The sequence below is a fragment of the Aythya marila genome, assembly GCF_965140915.1.
Source record: "Aythya marila genome assembly, chromosome: 3".
NCBI classification, from domain to species: Eukaryota; Metazoa; Chordata; class Aves; order Anseriformes; family Anatidae; genus Aythya; species Aythya marila.
Window position 1 is genome coordinate 66,153,281 of NC_139044.1, and position 12,031 is coordinate 66,165,311.

Sequence of the window (12,031 nt, forward strand, 5' to 3'; positions counted from 1 at the left end):
TAACTGTGCATCATAAGATTTCGTGAGCTTGAAAACTGCAACAAGTTTCACAACACATCAATGATTTAAGTCTGTGGATACTTTCAGGATACACAGTAGTTCCTCACAGGAAAAAAAAAAAACAAAACAAAACAGAATACATAGGACAAAATAACTGCTAATAAGCAGAATTCCTACAGGAACACTAGTCAACAATACTTGTACGCATGTGTAGTATAGCTTATATTTATGTTTAAGCTTGCTTGTTTTCAGAAATTTTAAGTAAAATACTTAGTTCTAAGTTATATTCTAACGAAACTCATCACAAATGGGACCTTTTGTCATGGCACCATAAGGAGCTATCTGATGTCTTCCACTGAAAGGCTGGCAGACAGGGACACGGTGTGGAGTACTCCTGGAGATCATTTCAGACATCTAATTTAGGCACCTCCAGGGACCAATTAGAAACACCCAACACTTAACTTGTATGGAACCTCAGCTTCCAGCTTGGCCTTCTGAGATTTGATTTCCCAAAGGCAGCCTAAAAGTAGAGGGTATGAATAAGCCTTCCTCACAAACATCTTTGCAAAGGTCTTACAAACCATTGTCTGCCTGCTCGCTCGACTTTCATTTGTTTTTAAAGAAAAAGGTAGACTAGGGAATTAAACATAAAAGCATTTAAAAGTCATTATAAAAGAGATAACACTTTAAAGCTAGAAAATGTGTAAATATCCAAAACATTTTAAGTACTTATTAAGCAAGTGCTTTATTTGGAGCATTAAACCTGAGTAAATGAGAGACTCCAATAAGAGGAGACATACCCTTTACCTCAGTGAAAGCTATCAGCTTCAGAACCGACTCAGATGCTCAAATTGAAAATGAAATCCCCACGCCCATCTCTACAAACCTGAAATATCAGAGCTAGATAAATCAGTCCGACTGCACACCCAATTCTAAACAGGACTTCTGCAGGAATTCTGGTGACTCCAGAGGAAAACTGAACACCTTGATGGTATTCCACATTTTTCAGCAATGGTTTCTACAGTGGAATTTAAACATTGGCCTGAAAGGATAGGAAGCAGCAATACCTTTCCTTAACTGACACAAACAGCTCAGAAGTGAATAGACACTGAGCAGTCTGTAGTATGTAAGATCAACTCCATAATTCCTCTCCTTCAGAGAAGGGTGAAAAAAATAGGAAGATTGGTATTCATAGTTGTCTTGATCAGACAACTGAGCTGACGTGCTAATTTGAACACAAATTTGGTGTCTCTCTCGGAATAGCTTTTTTAGTTCCTCTAGTATGAGAGGGTTCTTTTGATACACACTGAGTTCACATTTGCAAAAGTCTTTTCACAACTTATACCTAAAAGCATTATTTTTTGAACAGACATTTAAAATAAACAGAGACCAGTATTTAAACAAGCACTAGGAATGTGGGCAAGAAGAAAGCTTGGTGGAATACCAAGGCATACTGCCACACAGCATGCCAAGTCTAGCCAAATAGTAAACAACTGTTAACTCCACATTAACTATACTAGGTACATTAATTCCTCTTCTGGGATGCATACATGCCCCCACACAAGAAATCAGACTTCCTTCAGAAGCCATGTCTATTCTTTTGTAACTGAGGTGGTTTTTTGCATATGTCAAGAAAAAAAACACCTCTCTTTGAGTACGCCTAGCCAAGATGCAATCGAGAATCCAGATGGTAAAGGACATCAAAATAACAGGAGAGGATGGCAACTCACAGAATCTACATGCACTGCATGTGAGACAACTATACCATGGTAATAACCTGTGCCTGTTTCAAGCCACCTGTCCATAAAATTCATCCCTCCAATTTGCCTTCAATACAAGCTGAGTGGTAACACTCGTATGTACGCAAAGGAGAAGAGCAAAGCAATCTGACCTTGAAGCTGCAATGCAGGCCAAACCCCAGATGTCAGAGTGCTTTCTAAGAGGAGCAGAGAGGTACCTAAACTCTAGATCAGCAAGTTTCAACTGGAGAAAATCCAATTTCACTTTCTCAGCCAAGCACTGGCAGTCAAAGAGTCCCCATGTAACACTTCATACTCAAGCCTAGTAGCCAAGACATGTATAGTCGGGAGACTTAAGTTTTCCCTGGAGAGAAGGTAAGGCTTGCCTTTGTGCCTGCTCCCCTTCATGCACGCTCAAACTATGGAAAGAAAAGCATGGACATGTAAAAAATCTAAGAATTACTTTTTATTTTTGGAGTAATTTTCATCCTACCCTCAGTGGTAGGAATTTCTTCTACCACACAGGCCAAAGCAGTAACTACTGAATAAATGAGATGATGGTGCAAACAGCAGGAAAAGGGGCTCAAAGCAGATACAGTATGATGCCCTATCCTATCATCCATTCCCAGGAATGGAGGTGCTTTCAGATGATAGAAACATACACAGCTGAGACTGCACAATTTGCTTTATGAGAGACAACTGACATCAAGCTGCACAGAAGGATATGATACTGCTGCTAAACACAGACTTACAGAACAGATTACAGAAATATTTTAGGGCTTGACAGTTGGTTCTAAACCCCAGAAAATGGAAGCAGACTGCCTGAAGAGTCTCTAAACTCTTTAAGAACAAACATCTGTCAGAAAGGACATCAACAGAGTTCGTAATGCCTTTGACAAGGGGAGAGAGGAGATTACCTTTTGAAATCCTAACTTATTCCATGTGAGAAAGGTGAGAGTTCTGCCCAAACGTGAAGTCTTCCACTTTGTAATACAGGCTAGCCTGGAAGACATTTATGTGCTACGTATACATCAATTGGATAGCTGACAATGGATTAACTTGCATCCTACTTGTCTTTGTAAAGACCTCAGACATCACATGTATGTTCTGACCTGCAAGTTGGTTTGAACAAACAACCCATCAATGGAGAAAGTGAATACTGGTGTCAGAGTAATACACTTGGCAAGACTGAATCCTGAGTGAACTTTTTCAGCATTTTCTGCATTCATTAGCCTGCCAGAAGTGAAAATTATTTCTGATGTCAGTATGATAAGGAAAGCATCCAACAGAGAGCTTGAATTTAATATCCTTTCAATCTGAACCCTCTCCCTCTTCTGTCTGTGGTAACTTGGCTCAGCTGTGAAAGACACATCAAGTATCAGACCATTTCTTCATTGCAATTTTATTGACAAGTAGTCCAAGACAAAATACATAAGATTTTTAAAAATACAAGCGATGGGTATCATAGAATGGTTGTACTATAACAGAAAGTGTGAAGACAAGTATAATACAATGTGCTTCTGGTAGGTTAATATAAGAACTATAGAAAAACAATCAAGTTTCACTTTTAAGTAAAGCCTGCACCTTTTTTATAAACTACGTATAAACTATGGAAAAAAGTCTTAGGCTACTTTTAATTTTTTTTTTTTTTTTTTTTTTGTGATGGGAATAAAAAAATAGACTTTTTCACCACAGCCTGCTCAAAAGAACTGTGTCCGACATAGGTTGGGAATTCTTGCAATCCCTCAATGGAGGGACCACAACAATTTGAAAGCTTAAATCTTTCACAGGAATTTTATTCTCCTGCAGTTTCCTCTTTTTTTTTTTTTTTTTTTCCTCCATGAGGTGAATGATGACAGAAAGAAACCCCAAGCTCTGTCCTCCTTCATATCGCAGCTTTCTCTCCTTACTACAAGGAATGCATCCTCCATTCTTTAAACTAGGCTTCCCTTGCTTCCTATGTTTTTAATCACAGAATTACTGATTCTCCAGCTAACTACCTGTCCTAGAAAAACTTCAAATTAGGCAAGACATTTTTAACATTAAAAATTCAGCTTGGGGTAGAAAAAAGACTAATTCCACCCCTCCATAATTGTATTGTATGAAAGGACAAAGTTGTATTATTTTTTCCTTATTGTTCCCAAGTGATGATCTCATCTCTAGCACTCCCCAGCCCCATGCCCCCAACCCTGATGCCCTCACTTACGTTCCAGTAGTTATATAACATTAGTTGCAGGCAGGTATCAGATAACATGCCTGTATTTGCAAGCTCACCACAACGAGAATATTGCATTTTTCCACAGCAGCATAGAATTAATATAACAGCATTCCTAAAGACCACGATTTCGTCTCTCATATTTCAGTTACTTATCTCTCTTTTAAAAATGGATCTTGAAGAGTCCTTGCAGTGAGTTGCCTTTGCATATAAATTTATGAGGTTGTTATATTTAATAACAGGTTCTATCACAGTGTTTTCCCATGTTTCTAGGTAGCATTTTAACATAGATGAGCAGAGGATGAGGAAAGTACTGTTCAAAACATTTGCTTTTAGGGTAAAATTAGGGTATTTAGGACTGTATTAGCCAGTTGTACCAGCTAACATTTAGACAACTTTATTCTGCAGTCACTTTTTCATAAGGCAAACAGAAAATCATCAAAAGATTTCTTCAGGTAACTAGTAAAGAATTATGGAACCCCAAATACCCAGTACCCAAGCAACAGCTGTCACATGCTGTTTGCGTACAGTTCAAATTCACATTTCTCAACACATTTAGCTGGGAAAGTTGATACAGCAATTAGATGTTTACTATAGGACATCAAACAGACATCATACATGGGATACTAAGCAGTTATATTTTGGAAGGCTATTTATCTGAGAACACCTGACAACATTATTCTATTTAATAAGAATTAATAACCTGAGTGAAAATCCAAGACAGAAAACCCAACCCTGCCTGAATGAGGAGGGTAAGTGCCTCAAGCGGACAAGGAAGAGGTAACTCTGCAGAGTACTCTTAACCATCGTGTCTTCCTAATAAAAAATCAAAGTCAACGTTCTGTTCCTTAAAATTTTAGGATCTGAGAAACAGATGAAAAGGAGAACTGGAGACCTACAGACTAAGGTGAGGCCAGTGGAATCTACCATGTGTCTCAGCCCTTCAGTTGCATCCGTATTCTCAGAAGTCAATCCTTCAAAACATTGTCAGAACTGCACAAGAAGGTTCCTTTAGTCATGATCTAGGCAGGAGCTTTCCTCATGTTCCCCAAAGGTTTAAGTTTACATACATGCACCACCCCAAACCTCAAGAAAAGCAACAAAAATGAGACATATTGGTTTGTTACCAACCAAATTTACCTGTTTCATCTACAAGAACGAACATCCAACATTACCTTTTAATGTGAACATCCTAAGTGCCTCTTTCTGGGCAGTTACATTTCCATCATTGTTACTATCCTCAGATTACAAGTCAAACTATTCAGAGGTGAAGGACAGAAAAACAGAATAAGGAAGATGGCTATTAGAGCAAAGCATCAGACCTCAAGCGATGGCTAGAAACACAATGCATGGTGCAGCATCTGGAAGGCCTCTCTCCTCCTGTGGGACCAGTGCTCTCGCACATGGCTGGCAGGTGGAGCTTTCCTGCCATCACGGGCTGTCCTCAGAAAGCCAAAGGCTTCAGGTTTTGGTGCTTGATGTTTTAAGATTTCAAAAGTTCCAAGAGTAAAAACCTCAAAGCTAAGGAAATGAAGAAAATCCTTTGTAAATTGTGCTGGGAAGGCAGTCCTGTGGTGCACCCTGTGCAAAGCCCAAAGGCAGAGAAGGAACACGCTTTACCTGGGGGCAGCCCAAAGGCCGGGCTGGCAGCACGTATCTCCTTCATCCAGTGCTGGGGAAATGAGCAGCTCCTGCCACTGAGATAAAGACCTGACACAGACAGGACCAGTAACTCTCTTCCTAAAAGGAATGTCCTGAACTGTCCTCCTTCATATGGCAGCTTTCTCTCCTTTCTACAAGCTGTCATATATAACTCTTGCCAAAATGTTTCAGAAAATGAACATAATTACTTCTAACTGCAGTGAAAACTAATCAAGACACTTAATGAAATGTTAACTCAGTTTTGGGACTTCTAGAAACATCTTAGTGAATATAGTAACTGCTGTGTGTTCCTGCATAAAATGGAGAAAAATAATCTCAATGGCAGCATATCGCTGAGTTCACATTTTAAACTACAGCTACTACTACAGATGACTACAGTATCTTTGGAATAGCAATTTATTTCCGTATGTGAAATTGGATTAAAGGCAATTCTAATAAGACTCCTCACAAGACAAACAAAAACAAAGATCCCGCAAGAAGGAACGAAAGGTTTAGAGAGACAATGTGTGTGTTCATAACCACAGGTCAGGCATTGGTTTAACCAGTTAGGAAAAGAAAAAGAATAATTAGACAGTTATACAGTGTTAGCTTTGGTTTTCAGGAAGTTTTTACACCTGCTGGATTCCCAGAAAGCACTCATTTGCAGACTATATCTATGATTTTGTGTTCTATCAATAACCCTCAGCATCTTCTTTTTGACAGAAAGGAAGAATCTTGGGTCAGTACATGAACAGTCAAGAGCACGCTAAAGACAACGTACTGTTTCTCTAAATAAAACTGGATCTAGAAGCCTAGTGAAACTATTCAAGTTGTTCGCTTTCTTTTGGTTTCATTTATTTTCACTTTCCTAAATGTTGCTTTTCAATTACTCATGGTACAAGCTGAAAACAGCAAGGAGTCATAGCCAAATCAGAATGAAATGATAGCCAGATTTGTTTTAGGGAACTGAATGGCTTAAGCATAAGCTAACTTGTCTCATTTTGCGACCAAACAAGGAAAGGAGGAGGTGACCTCTTTTACAAGGTAGTTCCTCTGGCCTTTGGGAAGAACAAGATTCTCATATGGTCCCAAACAGAGTAAGTACACTGAAAATCTCTAGTCATTTAGCTCACAAAAACACTGGAAACTCTTAAGCAACCTTTTCTTGGCAATCCTTTTTTCCCAGATAAAAAGGTTAAACTTTATAACTAACTGACCTTCCTGAAGCACAGAAAAGTTACAGTACTGCAAGTAGACTGCCTGTGTAGAGTGCCCCATGTGTACCACACATACCAGAGAACCTCAGTCTTCAGTATGTGTATCTCCTTACCACAGACAAAGCACTATTACATAAGTTCTAAAGATGGGAATTGTGTGGCATACAGAAACTGTGCATCTTGCAGTGGGCCATTACCCCAGTCACAGATCAGGAGACCGAAGCTCATGTATTAAGTCCACAGCTAGACCCAACAGCACCAAGTCACCAAACCACAGTATGGTGAACATTGGAAGGGATTTCTGGTGACCCGCATCAGATAGCTTCTCCAAACAGACTGAAAGAATTGGCTTCTACACTTGCTGACAGTCTCTTCAAGGCCTTAACTGATGTCTGCAGAAGGAGATAACCATCCAGCCCACCGCTTATTATCACCATCACTGGTGTACTAATATCTTCTGGATAGAGACACCAACAGACAATTTCCATTTACAGATTCAAAAACATTTTCCTCTACAATATAAGCTGGCATTAGAACTGAAAGCCTGAAGCATCCATCAGCTATCTTCTTGGAAGATACAGCATGAAGAAGAACATAAGAGTGAGAACAGGAAAACATTTGTTAAAAATCAGCTTAGGGTAGCTGTCCTACCTCCCTACCTCCCCCGTCTTTTTTTTTAAGCTTACTCTGTACTTTGAACTACTGGACTGTTTTTGAGATCATGAAGTAACTTGTCAGCAATACAACTTGTCTCCAAAACTTTGATGGTTTTATACAGACATAATATGAACACCATATGAGCATCAGTTAAGAGAAGAGAGGGAGTATATGGAAATGAAATTGGAATTAATTTTATTGTTGAGTGCAGATAAAGCCTTTCAAAAGTCAAACCACTTGTCTCCTTAAAAATACGCATAACATTATTTGTGAGATAGGATTCAGGATGTACAGGGGCATCTTTCTGTTCTCTACAGCTATTTGTTAGTGCCAGGGACACAGTAACACTGCAATTACTGAATTAGGTCAGGGAAAGTAATAGTCTCTGTAGCTGATTCAATTACCGTATTTTGATTTCACTTCATTTGGTCAAATTATGCCCTCACTTATGTCTGCAGATCTGTTTTACACCTTCATCCTTCCCTCTCGCCCTTCACTTTACAGACTCAAATAAATGAATTCAGCCCTCTGAGTTTGACATGGGATCAGCAGGCATCATTAAGGCCCTGCATTGCCTAACCATTTGTCACTGGCTCAACCTCCTTCTGAGAACTGGTTAGATAGGGGCTTTCACTATTTTCACCACGCGTTCGTAACTCTTAATCCTAAAGATCTGTTCCCAAGCCAATGAAGTTTTATCCATGCTGAAAAGCCTCAAACAATAGCTCTAAGAAGTATATCATTACCCATAACAGGTTACTTCTGAAAAGTCTGTAGAATGTATTTATGGCAACATTAACTCTCTCATTGCTCATGACATAAGAAAATAAGGGCTGTTACATCTACCTCTAAGATTCTTACTTATCTTCTTGGTATCTAAAATCCTCCAGTGCTGAGTTTCCAAACAGATGATCAAGTTCCAAATTTTCTCTTGGTCAGAGATATCTGTGATATAACTTGTAAATAAAATGCGTGCTTTAAAATGTGTACAAAAAATTTTTGTCCAATACAATTTGATTTTAATTCAGTTCATTTCTTACTTCAATTATATTTATAATAAAAACCTTAAAATTTTTCTTCACACGTTATAAAGAATGCACAAGATTGTATATTACATGTGTAATAGATTAAAATTTACAATCAGCAATAAGGAGACTCAAGTTTTTCTACTGTAATTGTGGTTTTGGTCTCTTAAAATACAATTTTGGGAGCGTTGTCTATATGGATGGAATACTTCAAGCATTAAATCAAGATAACATTCATACTCAAACCATGAAGACGTGCATTGCCCATTACTATATACAATAATAGCATCTTTGTTCATTGTGTTTGTTAAATGTATCAATGCCAACAAGTGCTTAAATTATGCTGTGAGTACACTCTCAATGAATAAACATTAAGGAGTCATGTATCAGCAAATACCAAAACCACCAGCACAAAAATCTCACAAGGATAATAGTGGTCTTGAGCTAGAAGGACTTGCATTTACAAAGCATTGGGTTTAGTTTCTCAAAGCAAGTTACAAGTTATTTCAAGCAGATACAGAATTGAATTAGAAGCACTGAAAGCATCAGCTGTTTTAGTAGGGAGGAGCACGGTGATATAAGATTTTTTTTCTTGTAAGGCCTAAACAAGTTACTGAAAGTCACCGGACACTTGTTGCAACAGAGAGGGTAGAATACTTCAAGGGTGCTGGAAGCTTCACACTTTAGAAGTTTGAAACTAACTTTATACACAGGAGCTTGCACCCGGTAACTCAGGAAATAACGTTGTACATGGGCTTAATCAAGAATCAGGAGGGTTAGGACCAAAGATCATAAACTCTTCAAGATGGTACAGCTGTCTTCCAAAACATTAACAGTACTTTTCAGGCTAGAGAGAGAAGGTAGACCACAATTGACCATTTTGCTGGAAGCATACAGTTAACATTTGGAGTTTTGATTACAGAGACAATGGGAACGTGCTGTGGAGGAATGGTTAAATGAAATAGGACATGCGGATGTTGGGCAGTTAGGAGGCAATGGGCTAGTGAAGTACCGTACTCAACTCACATGAGTCTGGCACGTACGCAGCTGGCTGAGAGCCAATCAGGCTCAAGGACACGATGCCCTTGAGCGATGGGGAAAGTCCCTAAGGCGGGACGGTGGCTAAAAGAAGGAGGAACTAACTGAAAAGAGCGGGAAATGTTAGCCAATCCTGAGCTTAGTTTTTGCAATATGTATGAGTTGATTATGTTCGAACTAGATAAAAGGCGACTGAGCTATCCATTAAAGTTGAAGTTCATTGTTCACTCATATTGAGCGTCTGTGTCTTCCTTCCGTCGACAACAATGTGCTTTTAAAAGACAAAATCTATTCAAAGGAAACAGCTAAGACAACAAGAAACTGTCATAAGAATTGTTCAGGTGATTATGTAACACTGTCAATATTATATTGTTTTCCTCAAAATCTGCTTTTCTATTCCTGATATGTAAAAAATCAATCGCTAATTTTTCTGTAGAGTATCTTCTGAGAACTGGGATGAGTCCTGTGACTGGGGTGTTGCGATAGATGGTTACAGGCTCTTCAGGAGGGACAGGCAGGGTAGGCGAGGTGGTGGGGTGGCGATGTATGTGAAGCAGGGGCTGGACTGTGTGGAACTTCAGGTCGGCAATGGCAAAGTTGAGAGCCTCTGGGTAAGGATCAAGGGACGAACGAATAAAGGGGATGTCGTCGTGGGAGTCTATTACAGACCGCCTGGCCAGGACGATAGCGCCGATAAATTATTCTTTACAGAACTAAGAGAGGCCTCGAGATCGACTCCCCTTGTCCTTATGGGGGACTTTAACTTGCCGGACGTTAACTGGGAGTGCCACACGGCTGACACGAGCAAGTCCAGAAGGTTCATGAAGCACCTAGATGATAACTTCTTGGTGCAGGTGCTAACGGAGCCAACTAGGAAAGGTGCCTTCCTAGACCTGTTGCTAGAAAACAGAGAGAGTCTGGTGGGAGATGTGGTGATTGGTGGCCGCCTTGGTCATAGCGACCATGAAGTGGTTGAGTTCAAAATTTACGGTGACAGAAGGAAAAGTGCCACCAAAACCTCATCCCTAGATATGGGGAAAGCGGACTTCAGGCTGCTCAGGGAACTAGTCAGCAAGGTCCCCTGGGAAACTGCTCTTGAAGGCCTCGATGTCCACCAGTGCTGGTCACTCTTTAAGCGATGCCTCCTAGAAGCACAAGATAAGGCAATTCCAAAATATCGCAAGTCAGGCAGGCGGGGCAGGAGGCCGGCGTGGCTGACCAGGAACGTTCTAATGGAGATTAGGCGGAAACAGAGAGTGTTTCGCTACTGGAAGGAGGGCCAGGCGTCATGGAAAGAATACAGGGATGCTGTTCGTGTTTGTAGGGAGAAAGTTCGTGTGGCCAAAGCACACCTAGAGTTGAAGCTGGCTGTGTCTGTGAGAGAAAATAAAAAGGTTTTTTTTAAGATATGTGAACGGAAAAAGGAGAACTAAAGAATACATAGGGTCGCTCCTTGATGGGGAAGGTCTCCTCACAGACAATGACATAGGCAAAGCAGAGACGCTTAACGCCTTCTTTGCCTCTGTCTTCAATGCCGATGATGGGCTTCGGGACCCAGGGTGCCCTGAGCTGGAGGACCGGGACGGTGGGGATGACAAACTCCCAACCGACCCTGAACGTGTGCGGGATTTGCTACTCCACCTGGATCCCTACAAGTCCATGGGTCCGGATGGGATTCATCCCCGGGTGCTGAAAGAGCCGGCGGATGTCATTGCAGAACCTCTCTCAATTATTTTTCAACGATCCTGGGAATTTGGAGAGGTCCCGGTAGACTGGAAGCTGGCAAATGTTGTGCCGATTTTCAAGAAGGGTCAGAAAGAAGACCCTAGCAATTACAGGCCTGTCAGTCTCACGTCAGTGCCTGGTAAAATCATGGAGAAGATGGTTCTCGAACTTATTGAGGCGCACCTGGGGGACAAAGCAGTCATTGGTCCCAGCCAGCATGGGTTTGTGAAGGGAAGGTCCTGCCTAACTAACCTGATTTCCTTTTATGATAAGATCACCCGTATGGTGGACCAAGGGAAACCAGCTGATGTGATTTTTTTGGACTTCAGCAAAGCTTTTGACACGGTTTCCCATAGGATCCTACTGGACAAAATGTCCACCATACAGCTAAATAAAAACATCATACGATGGGTGAGCAATTGGCTAACGGGCAGGGCCCAAAGGGTTATGGTAAATGGGGCTGTGTCAGGCTGGCGGGCGGTCACCAGTGGGGTCCCTCAAGGCTCCATTTTAGGGCCAGTACTTTTCAATATTTTTATAAACGATCTGGATGTAGGAATAGAATGTATTTTGAGCAAGTTTGCTGATGACACCAAACTTGGATGAGTTGTGGACTCGAATGAGGGTGGAAAGGCCTTGCAGAGGGATCTGGACAGGTTGGAGAGCTGGGCGATCACCAACCGCATGAAGTTCAATAAGAGCAAGTGCCGGGTCCTGCACCTGGGACGGGGAAACCCTGGCTGCACGTACAGACTGGGCGATGAGACGCTGGAG

At 40.8% G+C, this 12,031-nt stretch overlaps 1 protein-coding gene across 5 annotated transcripts in view; it reads right to left on the reverse strand.

The window, feature by feature from the left end:
• Positions 1 to 12,031, reverse strand: part of FBXL4 (F-box and leucine rich repeat protein 4) — a 62,105-nt gene that overhangs the window by 14,910 nt on the left and 35,164 nt on the right. The window lies entirely within an intron of this gene.